Raw genomic sequence first — 10498 nt, 5'->3', positions numbered from 1 at the left:
GCACCACATCAGGCTGGCACCGTGGCAGGAATGTCACTGGCTGGGTGCCCTGTCTTGTTCTGCCTCCCTCCCTCCTCCTCTGCTCCTGGCTCTCTAGGTGCCCAAAGGGTGTGGCACAGAGAGGGGCTGGCCTGCCTGGGTGGGTAAACACCTGCAGGGCCCAAGGCTATGGTGTTAAAGAGGGAGAGAGGAGGGATCTTTGCAGACCTGGAGAAGGAGAAAAGACAAAATAGGCCAACTACACAGAAATTAGAAAACTCAGAATGAGAGGGGTCTACGGTGCCAGCAAGTACCGGCTAAATCTGGCGCAGGGCTGATCTGATAGCAGGGACCCCCACAGTGAGGGGGAGCCAGCAGGACATATCGTACAGAAGCACAGAGAGACCAAAAATAAAGAGACGGACAAAAGATACACAGGCAGATAAGATCCAGAGAAATTTGGGGTAGCGATTCTAATATCTGACAAATACAATTAGGGTCAAAAAATCACAAGGGACAAGGAAGACTAGACACTTGCTCAAAAAGACAATAGGCAGGAATATAGAAGGACTATGTATGTATATGCATTAAGTAACACAGTCTTCAGGGTTCCCTCAGCTGTGGCTGAAAACCGCCAGGAGAAATACTCAAATACATTGTGGTATTTGGAACTTTCAACAAATTTCCTATAAAACGATGATGTATGTGAAAGCAGGCACAGGTCCTTGCATTTCAATGTTACAGTAGGTCCAATTGCACATTATCTTCCAATTTACACAACCCATAGACAACACAGGTTTCTTCTGTGTGCAAATCAGTCATAGAAATTGGCCACACACTAGGCCACTGTCACGGCCAGCTGCAGAGGTAGGCACAGCTAAAGCAGACACACCAGAAGTGGGGTGTCAAGTTCAAAAGATAAGAACAAAAGTCAGAGAAAAGGGAACAAACTCAACCTTAAAAGCCAGAGGAAACTTAAATAGATAAATAGGCCAAGACTGGCAGATCTCAAGCAAGACTGGCAAGAAAGGAGAAAAGAAACACGAGATGGACATAGAACAAAACTGGAAAACAACTGCAGAAATACTAGAGGAAAGTCATGAGTGACTATACACCAATATGTTCAGAAAACCTGGAATGAATCAATTTCTGTGAAAATGTGAAGTGCTCAATGGACACTCGAGTAAATAGAGAATTTAAATAGACCCATATCCACGAGAGAAACTGCAACAGGGAACAAATGACTCCCACCAAAAATCCTCAATAAAGACTAATTATTTCTTATGTAAACTTTTTTTAGAGAATATAATACAAGAGTAAGTCATCTCGGCTCATTTTATGAGCTAGTGATACCCTTACTCCAAAATCAGAAACGAAAGGACAATTATGAGCCTTTCAATAAAAATCCTAAATAGAATATAACCAAGCCCAAGGATTTTTATTTTATCTTATTTATATTTTTTCATTGTAAAATGGATTTATTCCAGGAATGCAAAGATGGTTCAACATGAGAAAAATCATGTCATGCACCAAAATGTGCTTTATCTCATGAATCAACTAAAGGAAAAGACTACTGTGAGTATAGATAAAAACAATTTGATAACGTTCAATCCCTATTTATGGATTAAACTTACAGGAAACTAGAAATAGATTGAACCTTTTCTGAACTTGATCAAAAGCTACTTGTTTAAAGCCTGACAGCAAACATCAGTGTTTATTAGAAAACTTTCTCTGGCATCCCTCATACATCAAGAGTTAAGGTGACAGAATGCACCACTGTTGCTCAAATTTGTCACCAACAAGAGTAGAATAAGACAAGAAAAAATAAACTAGGACACTGAACTGAAAAGGGAGGGACTCCCCGCCACAGTTCTAGGAGAACACGGTTACCTGCATAGAAACTCAACGAGATCAGCAGACACATTAGAATTGGTAAGAGACTAAGCAGTGCCTGTGGATACAGGGTCATTGATTAATGTCAAGTGGTGCATAATTAATTATGCACTTGTTTTCTTGTAGCTGCTGTAGGTCAGGGGTTTGGGAGCAGCGTGGTCCAGTGGGTCTGGCTCAGAGACCATGTGGGCTTGAGATCAAGATGCTGCTGGAGCTGCGTCATTGGAGGACCTGATTGGTAGGAGGACCTGCTCCAAGATGATGCATCACAGGGCATCAGCTCCTCTCTGGCACTGGTAGAAGGCCTGATTTCCTGATGAGGGGGACCTGCTGACATGGCTCCATCAGCATCCTCGTGACATGTAGCTGGCTGTCCCTGAGCAGGTGACTACAGAGAGATCAGGCAAGAGGACACTGAGGTGACTTTTACAGCCAGTTCTCCAAAGTCACACACTGCCATTCCCACCATCTCCTGAGAAGACCATCACTACCTCTAGCCCATACTTGGCAGGGGTATGCTCTGCCTTTTAAAGGAAGGGCTGCAGAGAATCTATGGACATATTTGATAAACCCCAATTATTTCACAAAACCACCCATGTTTTTCTGCACCAGCAATTTAGCTACAAAGTGTAAACATGGAATGAGGAACCTGCTGTAAATCCTGGTGCTGTGAGAAGCCAGGCACAGGCTCAGAAGCAGCTCTGCAAGGCTGACCTTACTTCTGCAGCAGGGCATGCTACCCAGCCTGGCTATCAAGCACACCTGGGTGGGTGGTCCACTGACTTATTCCTAATGCAGCACTGCCCCTTGCTCTGATAGGAGGAGCTCAGGGTTACAATCTACAAACTGGCTAATTTCAAAATTGGGGAGGGCAAAGGGAAGGACTATGGTTCAATTGGCTACAACTGGATCTTTCATCCCAATTAAGGCTAAATACTATATTCTGAGAATGGACCACTGGACTTTCTGTCTCTCACAGTTCCCCCTTTTTACACCCTTTGGCTGCGTTTTCATTTCTGTTCTTGTGCCATCCATCCTAGATATATTGAGTGGAAATCACCCATGGCAATGAGTTCTCCCCTTTTAGGAGACCAGGTAGGCATCCTGGTGATGAGGAGCACTTGGTAAGGTCCTTTCCAACTCAGCTGTAGCTTGTCTTCTTTCCAGGTCTTGATTAAAACCAAGTCGCCAGGCTGGAAGTGAACTGCAGACTCCAGAGGAGTCTGAGCAGCAGCTCATGATAATCATACCAGAAAAAAAAAGCACAGACAGGTCTCAGATTGGCTCAGAACACACCTGTGACTCTGACAGAGCTTTCTGCAATATTTATCAGACACTCCTGTATAAAGACGCTTCCTTTATAACCTCCCAGTTTTACTGACTTTCAGAGGACTGACACAAATGTACATCTCAGGTAAAAGAACCTGTCTTATCTTTTAAATGTCCACATGCAGCTGTGCTTTGGTTATACTCTCCTGCTGGGTGTTCAAGACCAAGTTGGCCAAAATTGGCCTTTACTCCCTCTCACCTGTTAGAGTTAGCTGAGATTTGTCAGAGATCACTCTTGGGAACTTCTGAAAAGCCTCTTGGCTCCTTTAGCTTTTCCTCTTCCAGTTGTGCCATCTGCCAGGATGGGCCAAGGTCTTGCTGACCACGTGTGGCTTCCCTGGAAACATCAGGGACATTTCCCTCTCCAGTGACCCTCCTCTGCAGAATGTGCACTGGGTGGCTTCCTGTTCTCTAGGGTCCTCGTGATCCCCCGATCGGGAGGTCAATGACTCACTGCAGTTAACCTTAGAAGGGTCCTGTCAATCTCCTGTTGACCTTAGAAGGCAAGACCCAGAATATTGGCTGCTTTTTCCTTGGCCCTTTTACTTCCTTGACTTTGGTCTCCATGTTTTGGGTTGAAACATCCAGCAGGTCAGTTTCACCAGTCTTGGAGTAGGAGTACTGGGTTTTAACTTCAATGTCTATAATTTTATAGTTACCCCTTCCATTTCATTGTGGTCACAATTAGTACTGGAAGTACTAATACTTTATTAGTACTCTAGTATTATTAGTATTCCTCCAGTACTTCCAGTACTAATACTTTATATTCTATCTGACTTTACATGATGGCTTCTTGTCTGAAATTAACTCAGGCTGTTTTTTTAGAAGCAGGCACTCTGCAAATACATTAATGGGTAGCAGTTATAAAGTTTTAAAGGAAAATACAAAATGAAGTTAATAAAAGCAAAAGCACTTCAGTTTGTGTAATAGATTTGAACCAAGAAGCATAATTTCTGTAATAACACCAATATGTCTTTGGTTTCTATTTTGCCTAACAAAGACCCATAAATTTATAACTTAATCACATAAGAGAGCTTTTCAGATTTGCTTTCTTTTGAAACTCTTTTATAAAGAGTTTATATACTGAATACATTTTATAATTTATACAATCCTTTACTTAAGTTTAAAGTTTTGTATTAGATTGTCTGTTTATTTTTGAGACCACAGTAACCCTTACAATAAAAAATCTATCCTTCCAGCATAACTTGAAATGTGCTTAATTCTGGCCTACTTTGGAGCCCTCCTAACGCAGAGTGGGGTAAGAGGCAGAGCCTTATCTCAAGTGAGATGGAGCTCTTGACTAATTTTAGATGTTTTATTTCTGAAGCTGATCTTTGCCTCTTTTAAAAATAACATCTTATAAAATTTTTATATATAGTTTCCTGAGGTGATATGAATATCAGTTTACACAATGCAAATTACACCTGAAATTCGAATCAAACAAAAGAATTTTTAATTTTTTCTTTGTGGAAGAAGTGGCAAATGTTTCCACGTTTCACATTTTCAACCTTTAAGTACATCAGAATCTTCTGATACCTTAACTCATCATCCCAATGAATGCAGTAACACAAAATCTTTATATATCACATGCTGGTGACAGGTTATTTTTACTTAGTTACAAAACATCAAATGACATAAGTAGATCCCCAACTAAATTGTCACTTTCATGTAAGTCTGGAAGAGAAAACTACAGAAACTTTGGTTTGGAATATACCATCTTGGTAAAGAGTTATCCTAAGCTTTATATTTTAGAAGACTTGTATACTTCGAGGCTATGAATATATCTAATATACAAAAAAGCCAGTAATAATTAGTATCACAATTATACTGGTGTCCTTATATCAACTAAATTTAACTTTTAGAGAAAAATTTAAATCCACACTGTAGGTAACTATGACCACAGGTCTGCGTGTTAGCAACACTGACAAAAGTCAAAGTGTGACTTTAAATCTCTCAATTTAAGAAACAGTGTCGATTGTCCAAACCAAACTTAGTCAAGGCACACAGAAGCCAGGTCTTCAAATGGCAGCTGGGCCCTTCTACGTTGGTTACAATGTATAAAAGAGCACTTACTGGTTACTTTGCCTGTAAGCCTACATAAACTTTCATTTTACAAAATTATAATTAGACAAGGCTCAGACAGGTCTTAGATGTAAACACATCTCTGGTCACATATATTTAGGGTGTCAACTCTATTGGAATGATGTAAAACAACAGTTGATTATTTAACCAGTTACAAAGTAATCATTTAGAAGACTTTAAAACAGCTACAAATTCTAAATCCCTTAAGACTTCGTGTTCCTAAATATTAAAACCTAATAGACACAAGAAATCACCCTGATAGATAAGAGCAGATCAATGTTTTAAGCAGCCATGTTATTTCTGAACATAGAGAATTGGCTTATTAAAGCTGACCTTAGGGAAGAACCCTTGAATACCTTTGTGCTGATTACGGCCCCTAGTCCCTCGGGACTTCTTGAGACTGGCCTTCCCACGCCCTACTGCTGCCGCTGAGACCCTCGCAGCGTGACTGCCCCTTGGTTTTCCCTTTCCTCTTGGACTGAAGTGTACTGTTCCTTCTAATTCTCCATGTTAAGATACATTTCCACACCGTGACTTTCTCACAACTCTTTTCTAGTTTCAGACCTTTTTTAAAATCTACTTTCTGAAAAAATACTTATGAAATTTGTGAATTAGACAAATCACTCCTTTCAGCAAGGTAAAAAATGCTTTGTTTCACGGGTTTTAAAACACAGCTGGAACTTTTATATTCTTTGCATATAGAATTACATGTTAGAATTTTGACTCTTAGTAACCTTGCTTTCAGTGAAGACCCAGAAACAGTCTTTTCTCATTTACCAACAAACTATAAAAACACATTTAATAGACCCAAATATATTGTCTCATATCATTCAAGCCAAGAGTACTTGATTTCATATTCAACCATTGCTGTTTTAGTATTTTAACTGTAAATATCAGACATTTCCTCAAACGAGCACAATTATAAATGTTTATCCCATTCTGTTTACCCATGAATATCAAGGTATCAGTCAAGTCTAGTTGACACCTTAAGTTGGCTATTCCTGCCAAGAAGAATCCTTAAAAGCAATGGACGTTGCACCTTAAGCATTTTTATGGAACCTAACATTTTCATGATTGGCCACCTAGAAAAGCTTGTGTGTCAGTAATTTAAAAGATATCTTTAGTCTTATCTATTTAACCAATTTAAATCGAACTTTTCCTTAAAGGCTTAAGTCACATGAACTAAAAGGAATTTGGATTTTTTTTTTTTTACTAAAAGGAATTTGGATCCATTTTCTTTTACTAAGTTTATGGACCTCCATTATCTGTGTGCTGATTTTGTATGTGGACAAAAGCACACATCAGGCCCAACACAGAACACACAGGTGCGAAGGTATGCATGCACACATACCTTCCACACCTTCTCCTTGAGCAACTGACCTCTGAATACAGGCAGCAGGAAGGGCAGATGGAGGGCTGACCCTCCAGCTGGACGAAGCAAGACCCACGGAACACAGAGCATGGACCTGGGCCCACCACTCCAATGAGACAGAGCTTCCGAGGAAGCCAGGGGGCCTAATGACTCCAGCAGAGGAGAACAGGGCCGCCCGTGTCAGGCCAGAGTGGGAGTCCAGAGCTCCTCAGGAAAAGGTTCTCAGGAAGAGAAGCCTTGTGCACGTAGGATCTTTCCGTTCCCCTCCCGCCCCCGGGCCTGGAACGGCGCTCCCCAGGTGCAGCATGTGTCATCTCCATTGCCTGCTGTGTCCCCTGGGTCTGTCGTCTCCGAGGGTGTCTCGAGTGGGGCCCCTTTTGCCCCTGATTTTTTTTAAACATTTTCTTTTATTAAATATTTATTTCTTAGTTCTCGGTGGACACAACATCTCTGTTGGTATGTGGTGCTAAGGATCGAACCCGGGCCGCACGCATGCCAGGCGAGCGCGCTACCGCTTGAGCCACATCCCCAGCCCTGCCCCTGATTTTTAGGGCCTGCTTTTCTTTGGGTCACCTGTTCTGTGGCAGGGAGCATGACTTTTTCTTTCTCTGTGTCTCTCCACCACTCTGAGCCCCCTCCACAAGCCCCTGGGCTGGTGTCCTTGCAGTTTCCTAGTTTCTGTGGTTTTCTAGCAGTGTCAGGCCAGCCGTCAGTCATAACTTGTGGTGTTGACCTTCCTTGCCCTCAGGGGTCACCACATGGAATCCAGGATATTTTCTCACCTGTTCTTTCAATCCATTCAGAAATGCTGCGGGCTTCCTCTCTTTCTGGTGTGTCCTTGGCGCTGGCTGAGCCGGGGACGCCCTCCTGTTCCCTTTGCAGTCCTCTCTCTAACCGTCTCACAGGGCCCTCACGTGGCCTTCATCACCATCACCGTGTCCAGCTGGATGCTCACGTTCCTGAGCTGCCAGGGATAAACTATCAACATGTGTCGGGGAGCAGGCCGTCGGGAAGCTGCAAGCCGCCCTCCAAGGGGAGAACTCCGAATTCATCGTACGCAGCGGACCCAGAGGAGAGCCGGCCCCAGACTCCGAGCCCCGGTCGGCAGTTTCCTCGACACTCACAGGTCCTGTCTTAGGCCCGTCCTATCACTGGGGCTTTTCTCCTCGTCTAGAGGCTGAAGCCCGTGCAGGGCCTCTAACCTGAAGGTGCTCACAGAGACGGACGGGAGGACCCGCTCTGCTCCCAGGCATCGCCCACGTCCAGAGGACGCCGTCAGAGCCCAGGGCAGTCATCCACCCCCAAAGGTGGGGACGTGGTCCCTCAGGCTTCCTGGAGAAAGGCTGGGGGGACTGACCCCGCCCCAGGCCCAGGTTTCTTACCACAGTGGTTTTGTGCTTCACGTCATAACCAGGTCTGGTTTGGCCATCGCACATGGACATGAACTCAATCCAGATGTAAAGTCGGGGCCTGAGGAATGGGTCTAATTGGTCTGCAACTCCTCGTGGGGCATCTAACAAAGCCTCCAGTTCCCGTATCAAATTTTTCACCTCCGAGCGAGTTAGGGTATCAATCTGATTTCACCTCCTCCCGGAAGATCCTCACCTACAGGATAAAGGTTGATGGGGAAGAAAAGGACCCAGACTTCTCTCCCAGGGTAAAGGGGAAGTGCTCTGTGGAGTTGGCCTAATTCTCTTCCTAGTCGAGGTAGGAAAGGAAACGATGCTGGGGAGGGCCAGCAGCCGCTGCTCCTGGCCCCGGTACCTCTCTGTTCTTTTCCGAAATATTCCCAGGGAAGACAAGGGGCCCTGCTCTCCTTCTGAGTCTCACCAGTTTTATTCTCAGTTTTAGTAATTAGGGAAGAGGACCATAGGCCCCTTTCTCCTACAGAGAGCATAATCTGTCTCTTCCTATCAGGACAGTTATCATTTACACATCTGTCAGTCTCCATCCAGCCTCCATCTGCCCTGAACTTTGACCAAAACACTGAAGGCGTGGAGGCAGGTTCCTGAGGACAGATGAAGCAGGAGTGTTTTATCATCTTGGTTTCTTTTTCCCTTTGGTCCTGAGCCTGGATTTCCAGGATTTTACATGAGGCCCAGAGGGCTTTCGGGAACTGTGGTGTGTTTTCCCTGCCGGCAACTTCTTTCTCTAGACTAGAGTTTTCAATTTGGGGGCTCCATCCCCCAGCCCCCCAGAGGTTTCTTGTCTTAGTCACACTTACACAACCCCCCACTGTCCCGGCCACCAAGGGAGTTCCCTCTGAAGAGCAGGTTTCCTACCTTGGTCTGTGCCTGGAGCTGCCTGGTCACCACGGTGCTTGCTTGGGACCTTTTCCTGTGTTGCTGATCCACTTTTGGTTTTGAGTTTGTTGTGGGCTCAGGGATCACAAGTTTCCTCCCCGACAAGGAGGCGGTCACTCAAGGCAGCAGGATGTGTATCTTCTGAGGAGGGCGTCGCCATGGTCCCCTGGGTGACAAATCCCAATGAGCCCCCAAGATTGTTGGAAATACTGGGGTGCCAGAAGAAATCAGGCACGTGCTCAGAAGCAGCTCAGCAAGGCTGACGTTACTCCTGCAGCTACCCAAGAGTAGCGACCCAGCCTGGCTAGCCAGCGCCGCTGGGTGGGCCGTCCACCTCATTTATCCCTGATGCAGCGCTGCCCCTTGCTCTGATAGGAGGGACTCGGGGTCACAATCTATGCAACTGGCTAATTTCAAAACTGAGGAGGACAAAGAGAAGGGCTAGAGTTAAAATGGCTACAATTGGACCTTAGTGCTCAGTTAATGCTAAACACTGTATTCTGAAAGCAGACAATGGATTGTCTGAGTCTCACAGAGTCCTGGCACAATAGCATCAAACAAAAAGCACCTCAGAATTAACCTTGACCTTATGTAGAAGATCAAAGATCCAAATCGGCCAAAGAGAGCTGGATGGTGCGCATGCCAGCAAGTTCCTGAGTCAATCTGCAACCTAAAGACGATTCAAAGAACAGATGTTTGAGAAAGGCTACTCAAGACTAATTTTAGCATTTACATTACGATGAGTATGAACAACACCTTAGACGTGTTTAAAAAGGAAGGAGATTGCCCTGCAGTCAAAGGCACAGAGGGCCCTGGGCTGGAAAGCCGACCCCCAGGACTTCTGCGGACCCCTCCAGCAGGCCCCCTGCTCACGGCAACCTGATGTAGGACAGTGGCCGTGAGTCTTTCAAAGAGATGTCGGGGAGATGTCTGGAAAATGCATGATTTTTTAGAAAAACGGGTCTGGGCAAAGCTCCCTGGCGTCGTCCTGGGCTATGATATTTTGGACATGACCCTGAAACAACAAAGCAAGAACAGACGAAAGGGACTTATCAGACCAAGGGGCTTCTGCACAACCAGAGTGAAGAGATGACCTGCAGAGGGGCCTTCCCTCCTGCCAGCCCCAGCTGCACAGGACTGCCACCAAGACAGGCGCATGCTCCCAATAGCTCCCCATCAGGAAAACAAGTGACTTGATAAAAAGTGGCCAAACCTGGGCCTCATGGCAACACCTGTGATCCCAGTGACTCGGGGAGGCTGAGGCAGGAGGATCACAAGTTGAAGGCCAGCCTCAGCATCTTAGTGAGACTCTGTGTCAAAATAAAATTTTAAAAATTGGTTGGGGGGAAAAATTGGCTGGAGGTATGGATTTCCCACTGATCCACCCCCATTGAATAAATAAATAAAGGCCAAATAGAAAGTTCTCAAAAAAAGACATAAAAGGCCAACTGGGACGTGAGGACATGCTCGACATGACAACCACCTAGGAATCGTGACGTCACAACAGAAGCTGGCCTCGGGCCTGTCAGCATGACTGACA

At 44.9% G+C, this 10498-nt stretch overlaps 1 long non-coding RNA gene across 1 annotated transcript; it reads right to left on the bottom strand.

Moving 5' to 3' along the window:
* Positions 1 to 4631: 4631 nt before the first annotated feature.
* On the bottom strand, positions 4632 to 9548 carry LOC144366484 (uncharacterized). The gene is made up of 3 exons (XR_013425542.1): positions 8938 to 9548; positions 8038 to 8260; positions 4632 to 7619 (listed from the first exon to the last, which is right to left on the bottom strand). It is a non-coding gene; the product is annotated as an uncharacterized LOC144366484 (long non-coding RNA).
* Positions 9549 to 10498: the final 950 nt, after the last annotated feature.

The sequence above is a fragment of the Ictidomys tridecemlineatus genome, chromosome 9, assembly GCF_052094955.1.
Source record: "Ictidomys tridecemlineatus isolate mIctTri1 chromosome 9, mIctTri1.hap1, whole genome shotgun sequence".
Classification (NCBI taxonomy): Eukaryota; Metazoa; Chordata; class Mammalia; order Rodentia; family Sciuridae; genus Ictidomys; species Ictidomys tridecemlineatus.
Note: the sequence above shows the minus strand (reverse complement) of the source record. Positions and strands in the feature narration are given on the sequence as shown.